Below are 18,683 nucleotides of genomic sequence, written 5' to 3' on the forward strand. Positions count from 1 at the left end.
TTTCACATTATTCACATATTGTTTTTTCACTTAAGGATTTAAACAAAAACAATTCATTTATTCTAGTATTGACAATTTTCATAAGCCAGTCCTTGAGAACGATACCCGGAATACTACAAAAGCCGTAGTGACTCTTTCTCTAGTTTTTCTTGACCAGAGTTACTACGTAAAAAGGCTAAGTATTTTGGTACAATAGAGAAATTTCGGTCAGATACGCCAGCCATTAGAAGAGCCTTCACCATATGAACCCCCTGGGATGTCGAGGTAATGCATGTGTGGAGGTGATGACCACCTTGCATGGAAGCGCCCCGTCTCTTCGGAGGCGTACAAAGGGTTGTGTACCGCCGGAGGGTACGATCGCTTCTGCTAGGGATCTTTTAAAGTCCACCCATCTTATTTTAGGGCCGCCTTGACCTGTAGGATGAGCTTAGGTCCTTTGATCAGGACTTCATTCCTTACACGTGGGTGCATCTGAGGGCCTTCAAAGCCTCTTTAGTCACAATTCGGATCCAGTACTTCCTCATTTGGTCTCTAGTTGAGAGTGCTTAGAGATCAGTGCGAGTTTGAGTATCAGTTGGACCACATTTTATTGTACGGTTTTGGTTTCTTTTTGTTACTCATTGAGTTTAGCACACTTTTTTCCTAGGATTTTAGATAGTCTTCTTTTCTTAGGTTGACACATTCTTTCAGTTTGTTGTCACTTTCTACTTGATGTTTTGGGATATGCTCATTGATTATGCTCACTTTTTTATATTCTTCACCTATCATGGGCTTGATACTTCATTCTTTGGTTGACTCACCTGATTCTATTTCCAACCCGATATTTTCATTACAGAAAGGTGAAAGGCAAGTTTTCACATTCACACCATTTTTGAGATGTTCACCTTTATCACCTAATACTCTTTCTTTATTGAGTTTGGGTTGAAAGTGAATCAGAGATATTTTTTTATAGATGGAGTATCGATCTCATGACAGTGTTGTTTTTCACACCTCATTCATTTTTTGGATCGTTGATAGAAATTCTTTAGTCACATTTGTAGCCATCTCATAGTGGACACCTTTATGACCTTAGAGTTTCTATCATATTTCCAATTTTAGATTGCCATCACAGGACCATATATCAAATGATGTGTTGTACTTTTGTCTTGGGACATCTATTCATTTGCGCGTCATGATCACTCTAGCCTGACATATCATGGAGGATATTGAGCCTATTGACCTAGGATTAGGAGATCGACCTAGGGAGTTCGAGACTGTGACCCGTTTCACCTTCTAATCTGAGCAGTACCGTATCTATATCCATATCCTGACTTTTCAAACTTGATGACTTATCCATTTTGGACTTGACATGACACCATCCCCTAATACCACTATATGACCTAGTCATCCTCGTTCGCCTTATCATGCTACAGTACCATTGCCTTTCCTTTCCATTATTTCCTTGATCTGACTAGGTAGAGTCCGAGATGGTTAGACCGGAGGTGAGCTTTACACGATGATAGATGGATCGTGATGAGAGAGTGGCTTGACCGTTTGGCGATATTGTTGAGATGGAGGGGTTATCATGGAGCATCCAGATTTGAGTCGTTACATGTGATTTCAGAGAGTCAGGATGATTAGAGATGGTGATTTTATGAGATGACGGTGAGTGGCTTGTGATGATAGAGTGAGTTGATTTTCAGAGTACATTGATGGTTGTCATAGAGCATCAGTGGGAGCTTTCGCACGATTTCAGAGGAGTCGCCATGACTATGTTGGATGGATGCCAGTCTTTAGTATTGGCCATGTGAGATCTCGAAAGCACGATGTTCGAGGTTTTGGTCAAAGGATGGGTGGCCATCATTTCATGAGCCTATTTACTTTATCACCCTCACATATAAAGTTACCCGTTGCTAGCCCTTTGAGCCTCACACGAGCACATAGCCTTTTCTTTCATCACCTTATTTACCTATTACATCGGGTTGGGGACCCTGTAGTGTTTGCATGCTATGTTTGGATACGTCATGAGTTCCAGACCTGACATACATATTCGAGCCTCATTCTTCACTCTTCACTGTGATATTTTCCACTTGGACATCATTTCATCACTATTTTTCTTATATCACATATCACCACTTGTGATATTCGTTCTCTACCTTTTCTTTCATTATTGCTTACTCGACATTATCCGTGTTTTACCTTGAGTGGTGGTTTTTCACACGTCACTGCATGGAGGATTGTCACGTTCTTCCCCTGTTCGCCTTATGGGCAGTGGTTCAGAGATGTTATTTTGAGAAGTTGTCTTGTTAGTGAGGATTCATGTTACATTCGTATGTGGAGAGGGTTTGATCATTTGGGTATGTATTTTCATGGGAGTTCATTCATTATTGATCAGAGTATGCGCAAAAAAAAAAAAAAAAAAAAAAAACAAAAAAAAAAAAAAAAAAAAAGTGTATTGTTCATTATACCGTTTTCCATTGAGCATATGTATGAATGTTCTAGTTTGCTTCATTGAGTGTATGTGTTAGAGAGAGTTCGTATGAGAGCTTCTTTCTGAGATTCATCTTGATGTATATTTTGGGTGAGAGTATGAGTCATCCACTCGATTTTTTGTGAGAGAGGCGAGCGACCTTTCTTTAGTATCTCTGAATCCTTGCTCTATCCATTATTCCATCTATTTCGGATGTGACTATTTTCCATGCTTTGATGTAAGATGACCATCACTCATTTTTCTATATTTTCGTCTTCTTCTATCTTTATTATATTCCTCCGTTTCACCCCACCTCATCTGATTTCATTATTTTCTCATCCTGCTTGATGTTTGACATGGGTTCAGCATCCACACTTTATTCTTGCTTATTCGATGTGACCATTCATTTATCGTCACTTTTCATATGGGGACCCTTAGGTCTGGGACTCATAACGTTTTCTACGCATTGCATCTCATGCACGAAGGGTATGAGGATTATATCATTGGGATCTTTGAGCTTAGTTTCCTTTCATTTCTTTCACCCTATTACCTTAGCCTACATTACGTCCCATGTCTGAAGACCACCTTGAGGTCATTACTTTACATCGTGTTTGATAGCTCCCACGTGGGCAATACTCGAGCTTGGTCGGAGATTATTTCTCAGAGCATGATGGATGGGGAGTTGAGATGATGATTTACACTGGGGCATACCCCTCTTATCAGTGATGGATTTTCAGAGGCGACGTTATCTACACTGGGGCATACCTCGCTCATCAATGACGTTTTCTTTCGAGATGATGCTTCGCACTGAGGCATAGTCAGTTTGCTTCTTCACTTGGGTTATGATGGATTAGGAGTTGCAGGATGACCTTACACTAGGGCATAGCCACTTCAGAGATTGCACGTATTGAGACATAGCCCTCTAGTTGGCATTGGACTTTGATTTTCATTGGAGCATAGTCACTTCAGGTAGTTTATACTGGGGCATAGCCACCTCATTCACATTCATAGAGCCTTGGGATTCTGATTCATATGGATTATGTTGAGATGTTTCTGTTTTGGCACCAGGAGTAGAGATTGATTGATTTGTTGACATACACTGACATGATTTTCTTCAGCAGTTGTCAACTCGGATGCATTGCTTTACACTGGGGCATATCCATCTTTTGGAGGGAGATCAGATTGGTTCTTGACATTGGAGCATCTGACGAGTGATATGGAGATCATTGGATTATTTCATATTGTCCTCATTGCATATTAGGGCATAGCCGTCTAGTTGGATGTTTTGACATCGAGATTTGACTTCCTGTTTTTGATTACTGCTTTTCGATGGATTATGGAGCTCTTGACACCTCGGGTTTAGTCTTCTCGGCATACTTGGATGATCTCGGATATCTCTCTACCTTTTATTTCATACTCAGACATTTCACCCTTGATACTTTTGTACTTTCTATCTTACCATAGCCTGATCATCACCTTCTTTTATCCTACACATCCCATCGTGGCACATGACTTCACCATTTTCTCGATTAGGAGGAGATGTAGATCAGTCCTCGATCACCTTGGTTGTGTTTTCATACATTCTTTTGGACTTTAGGTTCAACATCTTCCATGATAGCAGGGCCTGAAAAATTGTTGACTTATTAGTGACGATGCTTTCATTTTGATAGTTGGCACGATGAGTGTTGACTTTGTTTGCTCTTTGCATTTCGAGCATTGGTCATCATTGTTTCATTCATCAGTTAGTCTTGTTTTGTCAGCATGGTGTCACGATACATGGTCCTGTTTGGCATTACCCATCTGAGGTTGGACATTTTCATTACATGATGGATGAGCATATTTTAGAGTACAGTAGTTTTGAGGCATTTTGCATCTCTGTCTGTCCATCATGGCATACTGGGGCATACCCCTTTCTCCGAGAGCATTAGACCTTCCACAGGTTTCATTCACCTTTTCGATCTAGTTGTTGACCTCCGAGAGTTGCATACTGGGGCATACCCTCCTTCCCTAGGATCATCGGATCTTTCACATGCTTCATTATCTTTCGACCTAGTAATCGATCCTCATGAGTTGTCATACTGGGGCATACCCCCTCCGACTGAGTTTGCTTGCATCGTTATCTGGGTTATCCTTTGGCTCTGGGTCATTTATATCGATCGGTCATTGTCTTGTCAGTTAGAGTCGGGGTCGCACCTATATCGATCGATCATCATCCTATCAGTTTGAGTTTGAGTTGGGGTCGCACCTATATCGATCGGTCACCATCTTATCAGTTTGAGTTTGAGTCGGGGCCACACCTATATCAATCGACCATTTCCTTGTCATGTCAGTTCAGTTTCTGGGACCGCACCTATATCGATCGGTCATCATCCTATCAGTTTGAGTTTGAGTCGGGGTCGCACCTATGTCGATCAGTCATCATCACGTTAGTTCAGTTTCTGGGACCACACCTATATCGATCGGTCATTGTCTTGTCAGTTAGAGTCGGGGCCGCACCTATATCGATCGGTCATCTCCTTGTCATACCAGTTTGTGTTTCACCTATATCGATCGGTCATCTCCTTGTCATACCAGTTTGTGTTTCACCTATATCAATCGGCCATCTCCTTGTCATACTAGTTTGTGTCTCTAGGACTGCACCTATATCGATCAACCATCTCTTTGTCATGACAATTCAGTTTCTGAGACCGCACCTATATCGATCGGTCATCATCCTATCAGTTTGAGTTTGAGTCGGGGCCACACCTATATCGATCGACCATTTCCTTGTCATGTCAGTTCAGTTTCTGGGACCGCACCTATATCGATCGGTCATTCATCGTGTCAGTCTGAGTCGGGGCCGCACCTATATCAATCGGCCATGTTCCTATCACTTTTCATGTTCACTTTGTGTCGGGACCGCACCTATATCGATCGGTCATCATCTTGTCAGTTCGGGTTAGTTTGAGTAGGGGCCGCACCTATATCAATCGGTCATGTTCCTATCACTTTTCATGTTCACTTTGTGTTGGGGCTGCACCTATATCGATCGACCATTTCCTTGTCATATCAGTTTGTGTTTCTGGGACCGCACCTATATCGATCGGTCATTGTCTTATCAGTTAGAGTTCAGGGTCGCACCTATATCGATCGGTCATCTCCTCGTCATATCAGTTTGTGTTTCTAGGACCGCACCTATATCGATCGGTCATCATCCTATCAGTTTGAGTTTGAGTCGGAGCCGCACCTATATCGATCGACCATCTCCTTGTCATACCAGTTTGTGTTTTTGGGACCGCACCTATATCAATCGGTCATCATTCTATCAGTTTGAGTTTGAGTCGGGACCGTACCTATATCGATCGGCCATCTCCTTGTCATACCAGTTTGTGTTTCTGGGACCGCACCTATATCGATCGGTCATTGTCTTGTCAGTTAGAGTTCAGGGTCGCATCTATATCGATCGGCCATCTCCTTGTCATATCAGTTTGTGTTTCTAGGACCGCACCTATATCGATCGGTCATTCATCGTTTCTTGTCAGTTTATTTTTTGGGACCGTACTTATATCAATCAGTCATTTGTCATGTCAGTTTGAGTTTGAGTTTTGGAGTCGGGACCGCACCTATATCGATCGGTCATTGTCTTATCAGTTAGAGTTCAGGGCCGCACCTATATCGATCGGCCATCTCCTTGTCATACCAGTTTGTGTTTCCGGGATCGCACCTATATCGATCGGTCATTGTCTTGTCAGTTAGAGTTCGGGGCCGCACCTATATCGATCGGCCATCTCCTTGTCATACCAGTTTGTGTTTCTGGGACCGCACCTATATCAATCGGTCATCATTTTATTAGTTTGAGTTTTTCGAGTCGGGGCCGCACCTATATCGATCGGTCATTCATCCTATTAGTTTCAGTTTAGTTTGAGTCGGGACCTCACCTATATCGATCGGTCATCATCTTATCAGTTTGAGTTTGAGTCGGGGCCGCACCTATATCAATTGACCATCTCCTTGTCATGTCAGTTCAGTTTCTAGGACCGCACCTATATCGATCGGTCATTCATCCTATTAGTTTCAGTTCAGTTTGAGTCGGGGCCGCACCGATATCAATCGGTCATCATCTTATCAGTTTGAGTTTGAGTCGGGACCGCACCTATATCAATCGGTCATCATCTTGTCAGTTCGAGTTTTCGGGGCCGCACCTATATCAATCGGCCATGTTCCTATCACTTTTCGTGTTCAGTTTGAGCTAGGACCGCACCTATATCGATCGGTCATTGTTTTGTTAGATTGAGTTGAGTCTTGTTCGATTTCGAGTCACCATCTTTCTTTAGTTTTGGCGTTCAGAGCCATCGTCGTGCATACTCATCCAGGCATTTTGAGTCATCTTGTTTCCCTTCATTTTGGGCGTTTAGAGTCGTTCTCTTCACCTGATTGCTTGGTGCTTATTGCTTATTCATCATTGCTCTTCTAGACTTCCCCCTTCCACTGCACATGACATAGTTCTTTGAGTTCGTGACACATACTTTGGTCATGTTATTGGGCACCCTACACTCAGCATTCTCATATAGCTCACCTAGGGCGGTCTCCTTTGAGCGTAGTCTTTTCTATACTCCAGGGTGGTTCGACCGTTACTCATCTTTGATATGGTTTTTCGAGTCATTTTTGGAGACATCTTAGAGGGAGCCTAGGTCCTTAGTGTAGCTTCAGAGGCGCTTTGAGACATCATTTTTTTCTTTTAGGATTAGAGCCTTTACGTTCGCCTATTGGCCTTAGTGAGTTCATGTTTCACTAGTGTCCCATTGGGGGTCTCCTCAGTTCTTCGGTAGAGTTCACTTCATGCCACTCACTATTCACACTATCTTTTCATTCTGGTGTTCATATTTCTTACACTCATGAACTCTACCGAAGATGGGCATAATTGTAGACCCCCGTTTGGGATTTATTATACCTCATTTTTCCTACAGCTCATCTTTGTAGGGGGAAGGCTCTCAAGGTGCCACATGCTGTCTCTTGATTGACTGGTAAGGAATCACAATAGTGCTTTTGAAGAAGCAACCAAAAGGCGACACTTGGCAAGGAATCTGCTGGAGCGTATTCTTTCTGTTATGGAGAGGGCCAGTTGCCAAAAGTGGGGGACCTATTTTCTTCAAGCTAGCTACATGAAACACGTGCCGAAGCAGCTGACCGTGGCCATGGCGTTAGTTGGGATGGTGACCAGCTGAGTAAGGAATATGAGAGCAGTTGGGAAAGAAAAGAAAGAGAGAAAGAAAAGGAAAGGAGGGAGAACGAGAGGAGGGGAGGGGAGTTCGAAGAGTAGCCTTTGGAAAAAAGGTCCTGATTTGGGCATCTTCCAAGAGGGGTCATAAAAACAGGGCTCGAAGTCAGGTGAGCTTCCATCTGCGAGGAAGCTTTTCAGGTATGGACCCTGTTCATTATCTTCTCTATTTTGTTTTTGGATATCGATAAGATTCTATTTTGGTGTTTGGATGCGAGCATTGGAGATTTTATTATGTTCTTATGGAATCTGGGTTTGTTTGCCTCCATGTTGTGCTTGATTTCTAACTTGGCTTTCAACTTGTTTACACCGACTATTTTAAACTGCTCTCCTCTGTTTCTCGATTGTTTGCTGGTTATCCTCTATGCCTGGAGTATACTTACTCATTCTCTCTGTTCTGGAAAATTTTGAGAGAAGATTCATCACATGCTTTTGATTTGTGGGGTCGTGCCTGCATTTCTTTTTATTTATTTATTTATTTATCATTCCACCCGGGGAAGAATTCTGTCCGCCGACATCCCACCTTCTCCGGATGTCTCACATCCGGAATTCTGTCCGGCCGACGTTCCACCTTCTCTGGATATCTCACATCCGACGCCTGACGCCGGATGGGAGAGGAGGACAATCCAGATTCCCCGGACAGCTTGGCTCGTCAGACGCTCACGATTCGTCGGATCCATTTCCGCCCGCAATCTTCTGCTCCTCTTGATTTTAATAAGCATGAATGTTATTTTTTTCATAATTCCGGAATAATGAAATTTGTGATATTAATTCATGTAATATAAATCGGCCTTTGGTGGGGGCCCAACATATGTGATTTCCTTATGATTGATTGATTGTTTGTTTGATTTAATTGTCATGCATGATTGATTTATCTTGCTCTATGACATGCTCAAAATTATTCCTTAATTGTGCTCTAACCTCACTTCACGATAGCGCTTCATGGATCACTGCCCAGGTACGCATCCACATCCGCTCTGGTCATTTTCGGTATGCATGTTTAGATTCTCTCGTGTGCATGATCACTCCGAGTATTCATTGATTCCCTCATCAATTGTCATGATTGCTTCATTTTATTAGTAGAGACCCGACTTTAGGGACTTAGAGGGGTGCTACGGTTTCTACCGTACCTTCTTGATAAGTAACCTGACCCATGAACCCGATCCGGGTTTTCGTAGACCACCTTTTCCAAATAAGGAGTCACACTTAGGGTTTTTCTTTCTTATTTTGTTTACCCTTTTAAAAATAAAACAAAAATAAGTGGCAACTCCAAATCAATTTTTCTTAATCAATAAAGATCATTTTTCAAATTAAAATCGAGCTTGCCATCGAGTGGGAAACGCATGAGCCGAAATGCGGGGACCACACATACTTATGATATAAATTAAAAAAAGAAATATTAAAGACAAAATATATTTTATCAAAATTCTTATGTTTCTTTAAATTTATTTATTTTATAAATTAAATAATTTACAATTGTGTTTATTTTTTATTGATTTTTTTTTAGCTTTCTTGGTACTTTGTAAGGAGTTTTTGAAACCATGACACCACATTGACATAAAATTTAAAAATTTAAATAAAATGGAACAGTACATTTTATTATTATTAAATTTGCGAGGAAGCATTTGAAATAATTTAATTAAATAAAAAATAAATATATATTTGGGAAAACTGTGTTTTGGCCCGCCCATTTGGGCCTAATAGCTTTTTCATAACCCAACTTTCCATAACCCAAAATATGTCCACCGTTCCCAAAAAAAATATAATTTTCATGCACTATCCACTGTTTATAATTTAATTTCCAAAGTTACCCCTCCAGCCTTCCATGTCAGCAGCCATCTCCTTATCCGTGTAAGCACGGGAAGTTGTGTTTTTAATAATGGAACACAAAAATATTAAGCTTTAGAGTTAGCATTTGCAAAACCCACGACCCGACTCAAAAATTTGGGGAAACGCTCTGACTTCCTCGCTTTTTGCCCTAGTCTCTCCTTTTGCCTGCATTTTCATGGGTGGTTTCTGGAATCGGCGGTGGAGCTTCGTCTTCCTTTTGGAGTAATCGCAGGTGAGTTTCCATTTAACAATTTGTTTGGCTGTTGAGAAAAAATTTGGGGTAAATGTTGTTTTGCATTGTTGACGAGCTGTCCAAGCTTTTTGATTTTTTTTTTTTTTTTTAAACATAAGATGCTATTTCGTAATCTGATTACGATTTGCAAGCAAAGGTGGTATTTTTCTGGCTGGCTCAAAAATCGTGGGTTTAGGGTTTTAGAAATTTAATTCCAATGGCACAATAAGATGCTATTTGGTAATCTGACCACAACTTCCAGGCAAATGTGGTATTTTTGAGCCTGGTTCAAAAATCGTGGGTTAGGGTTTGTGAAATTTAATTCCAATGGCACAATAAGATGCTATTTGGTAATCTGATCACGATTTGCAGGCAAAGGTGGTATTTTTCAGCCTGGCTAAAAAATCGTGGGTTTAGGGTTTGTGAAATTTAATTCAAATGGCACAAAAGCAAAGAGACCCTAGATCCAGAAAACAGAGGGAGAGAAAAAAAACACAACTTTCCCTATATATTAGATGAGTGTCTCCCAACTCCCATCCCACTCTAAGAGAGAACTTATCGCCAAACAGGTCCCTTTTCTTTTATTTTCCTTTATTTTCTGGTTATTTTCGATTGTCTGTGACCTTTTAACTTTCTCTTTTTAGTGTAAGTTTTGTAGAATGTGAAACTTATTTCTGATTCTGGTGTTTTGCACCTTGTATTATAACCTTTCGATTGATAAGATTATGCGAGTATTTGTGTGACTTTTTCAATGTTTTTATGGTACTCGGATTGCATAGTTAAGTTTCAATTAGGTTTTAAATTTTCTATTTCAGAATGGACATTTGAATTTCTGATAGAGCTCTTAAATTGGCCTGAAATACCTCTTTTACCTAGAGCTTTACTAGATTCCAATGTTTTTCATGGTGTATTCTATATGGAGGTGAAAATGGATTTCCATTCTCTGATTTTTTAATTTTTTATTTTTCTTTGTGATTTCCTTTTATGCTATGCTGGAAAATTTTGCATGATGATGCTGAGAAAAGAATGCTTGCTTATTTTTTTGTTCTAATTTTTCCTACGTCCAAGTTGCATTGGACTTAAGTGAAGATGAAAAACAACATCTTCAGAATTTGGAAGATGAAGAAGGCAGGTATTAATAGATGTTATCTTCACTTTTGGCTTATTCTGTAATTTACTATAAGCATTTGTGAAATTCTTCTTTCACTGTTAGAAGTACCTTGAGCCGTCTATTAATGGTTGTGTTAGAAAGGGTGTCATGAACTTACCTTATGTTTGGTTCTTGGAAAGTAATAAGAAAAGGAAAGGAAAAAATGCTAGTGAAAATGGTTTTCTCATGTTTGGGTACCATGTGAAAGATGAAGAAAAGAAAAATGAAAGAAAAGGGTTGGGGTGGTGGTGGTGTCCATTTTCCTTAACAAAAAATGAGGAAAGTTAGTGGAAATTACATTCTTTAGCAATTTAAGTTTCTTTCCTTCAACTTTTCAATGGACAATCAAATAAAAGAAAACTTTTATAATTTTTTCTTATATTTCTCTGCTCTTTTTTTTTTCCTTAAAACTTTCCAGAAACAAAACATAGGCTTAGCTTATATGGTTAGAAGTCGAATATAGCTGTAACAGTTATGATATTGAGAAGCTACAGATTGCTGATCTAGTGTGGTGGTTCCAAACATTTATTCATGTTATGGATTTGTTAAAGTTTGTGTTCAAAAATATTTCATGCTTCATAGGTGTTCTATCCTGTTTGTATTTCTCGAATCTAGCCACCTTTCATAAATTTCATTTTCATGTTAGTGAAACATATTTCTTGTGCTTGTATATCTATTATTCCATCCATTGTTAGACAAAAGTATATGGCATCCAGTATTTTGGTACTGTATTAATGGAATACTATAATTAAAATACCAACACTAACTTGTTTAAGTATTTAACTCTTCTATCATGCTTCGATATTTTTTTCTCTCGTTTAATGTCATTGCCTTTATTAGTTCTGGTCTCCTGTATCCCCTTGACATTTATGCTATTTTGGGATAAATTGAATGGTGGAAAGTGGTATAGGACTTGTTAGAATGTACCAAGATATTTGTGGATACCTGAGCTCTCAAAACTTTCCTGAGGTTAGAAGGGAGTAAGATTTTAGAATCTTTCGAGTTTAAGCTTGATTCCTAAGGGCCTAAAGGCTAATGAAAGAGAGGAACTCTGTTAATGGAATTTAAATTACTCAATCTTATCCCTGGAGGTGTCTTCCAAAAAGTCTCATGAGCAACAAACTGTGGCTGCTCAAGATGTAGACAGGTGGGCTTATCAAGCAACATGTCTCCTCTTCAATGTTCTTAATCGCTTAAGTCATGTGAACTAATGACCCCAATATTTGTATATGCAGTTTCACTATATTGTGTCAACAATTCTTAAATTCTCCAAAAAAATAAAAATAAATTCAAATATCCATCTTTGGGTAATTTTGCATTATTAATAATAGGTCACTGACCCTTTTCCTAATGGGTAATGAGGTCTTTAAGTAAAAACTGGGGACTTTACACAGGCTACCCTGTTGTTTAGAACATAGCCCCCCACCTCTCCCCCTCCCCCTCCACTCTTTTTTTTTCCTTTCTTTTTCTTATGATACAATATAGGGAAAACTGTGTTTTGGCCTGCCCATTTGGGCCTAATAGCTTTTTCATAACCCAAGTTTCCATAACCCAAAATATGTCTACTGTTGCCGAAAAAATTATCCTTTTCATGCACTATGTACTGTTTATAATTTCATTTCCAAAATTACCCCTCCACATCCATGTCAGCAGCCATCTCCCTCTCCATGTCACGGGTTGTGCTTTTAATAAATAAACACAAAAATCTTAAACAAGTTAGCAAAACCCAAGCAAGACCCGACTCTGAAATTTGGGGAAACCAGGTTAGGGCAAAAGGAGAGAAGTCACAGAGAGTCCTTAGCTTCTTTCTCTTCTCTCTCTTTTCTCTCTGTTGTGTGAATTTCTCAGCGAAAAATCGAAAGCTTGTAAGCTGTAATCGATTGACGTGTGTCTCCATACTACTGATCCGCAAATTTCTTCAGATAAAGCCCACACAACACTCGACTCTGAAATTTGGGGAACCCAGGTTAGGGCAAAAGGAGAGAGAGTCACAGAGAGTCCTTAGCTTCGCTCTCTTCTCTCTCTTTTCTCTCTGTTGTGTGAATTTCTCAATGAAAAATCGAAAGCTTGTAAGCTGTAATTGATTCACGCGTGTCGCCGTACTACTGATCCGCAAATTTCTTCAGATAAAGCGATTTCATCTCCAGGTTCTCGCCTTCATTTAGAGATTTCCACTCTGTTATGAGCTCTCTTACACTATTCAAGTTAGATTCGCTTTCTAGTCCTTTTAGCTTCTGTTTGGTTGCTCAGAAAACTGAGGTAAATGAGGAAAATATGAGGCGAAACTTATATGATTATTTTTTTTTGTATTGTTGTTGGTTTCTTTGCAATGAAAGAGAGCAAATTTTTAGGCGCAGCTGTAAATCTCGAGCTTTGTTCTTTATTCCCGGTTTTTTTCTTCCGGCGACCACACGAACGAACGATAAATATGTACATTTTTTTGTATTCTTTACTTGGTCTTTCCTGATTACTATTTTTGTTTGGTAATTTTTTTCATTGATTTCATGCATCTGGAACAATTCAGTGCACATAATTTAGGTTTCTGGCCTAATTTTTGGGATTTAGGTTCTCTTGAGATTGACGATTAATTAGTGTTTTTATTTTGAATTGCAATTTAGAACCCGAGGAAAGCTGAATTTCTGAACTTCTGTTGTGTGATTAGATGCTTAGTTTGTGACATGAGTGATTTTCTCGAATACCTATGTAATTTCTGCTCTGTGGGATGGTTGATTTTGTTTGACCTTGATTGAATTTTTAAACTCTTTTTTCGCTCTTGGATTTGGTTCTTGAGGTAAGATAAAGTTGTGGGTATGTTTTTATTTTATTTGTTTTTGTGTTCTTTTAATAAAAGCTTGCTGTTTTTATGTTGGGTGTTTGTTTATTAATGTTTTTTTAGCACTTTCTGTGGATTGATTGATTGTAATCCTAATTTTCTGTGCTTCTTCTAATTTTTTTTGTTTTTTTTTCCTGGGTTTTTTGGTTTAATTCGTTCAAGGGTTTTGTTTAAAGGTGGTAAGGAGCAGATTATATAAGCCTATAAGCATGTATTCAAAGGTGGTTGGATTGAGGAAAGCTGAACTTATGAACTTTTGTTGTGTGATTAGATGCTTAGTTTGTGACATGACTGATTTTCTCGAATATCTATGTAACTTCTGCTCTGTGGGATGGTTGATTTTGTTTGACCTTGATTGAATTTTTAAACTCTTTTAAGTTAAATGTTAATGGAAACTGATGCAAACCCTAATGAGTAGGTGTGGCAATATGAGCTATTGGGAATTAGGACATGTTTGGGAGACAAAGTTGGAGAATTCAAGAACAGATGCCAGAGGCAGTATAAGCTATTTGAACCAAAACCCACCTCTCCTGCCACCTAGAGAGCTGTTTTTTTTTTTTTTTTTTTAAATTAAGTTTATAATTTGTTTTTCCTTTTTTTAATGCATAGAGCTTCACATCAAACAGCAAATAAGGTTTTCTTACTTTGTGCCAAATGGAGGGTCCTTAGCTTCTCTCTCTTCTCTCTCTTTTCTCTCTGTTGTGTGAATTTCTCAGTGAAAAATTGAAAGCTTGGGTTCTTATCCATCTTAATTTTTATTAAATGAAAACCGTGGGTTGGGTTCAATCACTGCTACCATTGGACTATGATACTCTTTGATAAGATATATTTATTTTAAATTTGTTAAGGTTCATCATTACAAAAATACAATTTTAATTATCTAATTTGAAATTATATGCTGTAATTTTATTCAGATTTGTTTATATTAGCTACGAGATTATTTCTTCCTGGTTCTTGATTCTCAAAAGTTGTCTTAAATGCTTATTATGTTGCCACTTGTCATAACCCTTGATACTTGGTTCAAGTAGCAAAGTGTTGGGGTGGGATGCTGGTAGGTTTCCAATTTCATTTTCAGGGGAGGAAAAAATTGTTACCTATATAAAATGTTTATTTTGTTGTGATACTTATTTACAAACATAAGTGACTTTAACTTCTTCCTGTTAAAACATACAAGAAGAAACCTATGTTATTTACAATAAGCATTAATGATTTTTAGCTTTTTCATTATGTATTGTATGTCAGCTTTGAAATTTCTGCCCTGTCCCTTCTTCTTTTCCCATTCTCAACTTCTCATTGTTGGATTACAGATATATATGGACTGTTTGCAAAAGGCAAGATTCCAACATTCATAGATTACTTGGGAACTGTTGTTGAGGTATTTGCTTTTTCCTATGTTGCTGCTTATTTGTTCTCTGTATGTGTGTCTATGTCTCTGTCTATCTTTTTCTTGGTAGAACATCAAGCGAATCTAGGGTAAAACAATAATTATTGTGATGTTTCTGCAATCATCTTTTCTTTATAACCGTGGAACTATTATTAGCTGTTATGTACATGTTATGTTCACTACGACACTAACTTCACTTTCCGAGACCATGTAATCATCACTATGTTTGTGGCATTGTTGCTGAGAATATATTTAGGTTGGAGATTTTTTTGACTAATTGGCATACGATAACAAGTATGCTTTTGTTTCTAGTCCACACCCTTTCCATGTTTTAAATTGATTTCTAAACCTTGTAACACAAAATTAATGCATTTTTTAATTAATTTCTAACTCTTGTAGCTTAAGTGTTAGCAATTCTGTTGTGGTACAATTTAGGAATTATTATTGCATTGGTTAGAAGCTAGGCACTCAGGCATTTTATGGATATTGGTCATTTTTTTTCTCTCCTCTGTAAACAAATAACTATGAAGTTAATCCTCTTTAACTGATACTTTCTCTTCTAGTTGTTGCTGGATAGAGATTGTTATTGAGACTTGAGAGCTTTAATCTTAATTGATGGAGATTTTAATAAAAATTCCCTTTGCGTTTTACAGTATCTTTTGACGTTGTTGGGCTGTGGAAGCTTGCTAACTTGTGAAACAATAAACAGAGAACATTTCACTTAGCTCACCAAAGCTTTAATTATGACTACTTAGGGTTGGATACATGGCTTCTTTTTCACATTTCATCTTTATCTATGAAGAATTTGTTCAGAAGTTTCGCATTTTGTATTTAAACTGTAGGAATATCATTGGTTTGGTTAAAGATATCTTTCTAGGAAAATATTTGTGTCTTTTTATATAATTAACTTTACACAGACAACTGGGGAAGGTCTATTAAATATCAAAAGGAGCTATAAAAGTAGCCAACAAGCAGTTTAAAACTGTACACCTTCATTGATGAAATGACCCTGAATGAAAATTCAGAGGTTGCGGAGGGCAGTAATGAAGAAACTTTGATCCCTTAAGCAAAATTCACATTTGTTGAGATTGAAGAGATGGATCCTTATGTCAATGGGAAGGAGCGTGTATGTAAGAACCAGTCTTAGAATCAACAAAGGATTATTTCCTGTTCACTCGTTCTTTTGTGTAATATGACCCATATCATTATTAATTCCAGATGTTAGTGGAGTTGTTCAAAGTGTCTCTCCTACAATGAGGATACGAAGGAAGAGTCACAATGACATTGTTCCTAAGCGTGATATAACTTTTGCGAACAAGACATGAGTGTATATTTTATTTTTTCCACTGGTTACTTTGGTCTAATGTTGCTTCATATTGAACTTATTGACATTTGAATTGTAAGAAGAAGACTGTTGTGGTCTCTTTGTGGAATGATCATGCTACTAATGTAGGGCAGGAATTGTTGGATAATGCTGATAAATTTCCAATTGTTGCAATTAAATCTCTCAAAGTTGGAGACTTCCAAGGTAATTCCCCTTGTTTTCTTGAATTTTTGTATTATTATGGCAATTCTAAAAAACATGAGAATGATAAGAAGTCCTCTTTGTAATGTTCTCTTCATATCTTGTTTTAGTTGTATCACTGTCAACATCGAGTGAAAGTATTGTACTTGTAAATCCAGATGCACGCGAATAAAAAAAGTTGATATCCTGGTAAGGAATCATCCAGTGACCTATCACCTTGTTAGTTCTTGTAGTAAGTGTTTCTGACCATATGTTCTTGTTCACAGGTATGATTCTAAATGTAAAGGAGCTTCAATGGCTTCTATTGGGTCTGATATCAGTCCTTCATCTAAGGGTGGAGTGAGGTCCATGTACTATGACAGGGTTTCCCTTTCTCATGTAACCAGCAACCCATATTTGGGTGAAGACAAGGTAATAATTACTGTCATTAAAATAACCTAACATGATCAACCTGGTCTTAGCCAAAGTTTTGAGTTAAAAGCATATTCAGTTTTGATAATGTGGGCTTGTCTTTGTACAGCCTTCCTTTTTTAGCATCAGAGCATACATAAGCTTCATCAAGCCTGATCAAACAATGTGGTACCGGGCTTGTAAGACATGCAACAAGAAAGTCACAGGTGCTATTGGATCTGGGTATTGGTGTGAAGGATGCCAAAAGAATGATGATGAGTGCAGTTTAAGGTAAGGGATTCATGGAATTTGAATCAATAAGAATCCAGCGATAGTAGTTGAAATTCATGAAAGTTGTCCTATGAGTGATGTTTCTTTGTTCCTTTCTGTTTTGTTTTCCAGGTACATAATGGTAGTGAAAGTTTCAGATGCTAGTGGTGAAGCTTGGCTTTCTATGTTCAATGAACAAGCAGAGAGAATATTTGGGTGCTCTGCTGATGAGCCTGATAAGCTGAAATGACAGGTAAACTCTTGACAATATTGAAATATCTATGAGTTTGTCCAAATCTTGGTTAACTTGAAAGAGTTGCTCATTGATGCATTAATTCATATGTAGTTGGTTAATTATTTGGTAGCCTAGTTGGGTTATATGGGAAAAAAAAGGATGACCTTCTGGCATTCAAAATCTGATGTTTAAAAAACCCAATCTTCTCTGCAGGAGGGAGAAGAGAACCTATTCCAACAGAAATTGAAGGAAGCTATTTGGGTCCCTCATCTTTTCCGGATTAGTGTTGCACAACATGAGTACATGAGTACATGAACGAGAAAAGGCAGAGGATAACAGCCAGGGCTGTTGTTCCAGTTGATTTTGCAGCTGAATCCAGATTACTCTTGGAGGAGATATCAAAGATGAAGACTTCACTTCACAATAGGCTCCTTAGTTTATTTTGTTCTTTGGATAATGATATTTAGTCAGTATGCCTTCCGTTCCCTCTATAGCTTAAGACACATCCCATTGAATATAGAGGAAGCTTAATCCTAACTTGGAATGCACATACCATTATTGTAATATATGTTTTTCAAACATACATGTGGTTTTGTTGCATTGTAGAAGAATCACTTAAAAATCAGTTTCACGACTTGGGTTTCCATGTGATTGACTTTTGGGCTATCTGGTTAATCACTAACGGTTATTTACCCCTAGTTGCAGTCCTGCACCTTAATGCTTCAATTTGATATGGGATTGCATTCTTAATGTTTAATGGCTAAGTCCACAATGGTTTGTAGTTCTGCAGTTTTTTAAAATTATGATGTTTGAGAAAAGGTTTAGGGCAGCTTCTCAGTTGTGGTGATAAAAAGTAGAGATCAGTTCTTGGTCAAGAAATTCTTCTTCATTTGAGATGGGAGAATACTTCCAAAAGTGGAGAAGAGTGTAGAAAGTGGGCATTGCTTTCATGTTTTGGGTGGAGAAAGTCATATAGGGTTTGTTTGGCAAATGTTTTTAAGAATATTTTTTATTTTTTAGAACAAAAAAAAAAAAACATTTGACAATCATACATTTGCTTTTTGTTTTTTATTCTTAAAAATAAAAAATAGTGTTTTTGAGAAAATATTTTTTTAATTGTTTTTTGAT

General features: G+C 38.2%; 1 pseudogene; it reads left to right on the top strand.

Annotated features, from left to right (window-relative positions):
• The first annotated feature begins 16,527 nt into the window (after positions 1–16,527).
• On the top strand, positions 16,528–18,201 carry LOC132253462 (replication protein A 70 kDa DNA-binding subunit B-like; annotated as a pseudogene).
• Positions 18,202–18,683: the final 482 nt, after the last annotated feature.

Source organism: Vitis vinifera, chromosome 19, assembly GCF_030704535.1.
Source record: "Vitis vinifera cultivar Pinot Noir 40024 chromosome 19, ASM3070453v1".
In the NCBI taxonomy this organism is placed as follows: Eukaryota; Viridiplantae; Streptophyta; class Magnoliopsida; order Vitales; family Vitaceae; genus Vitis; species Vitis vinifera.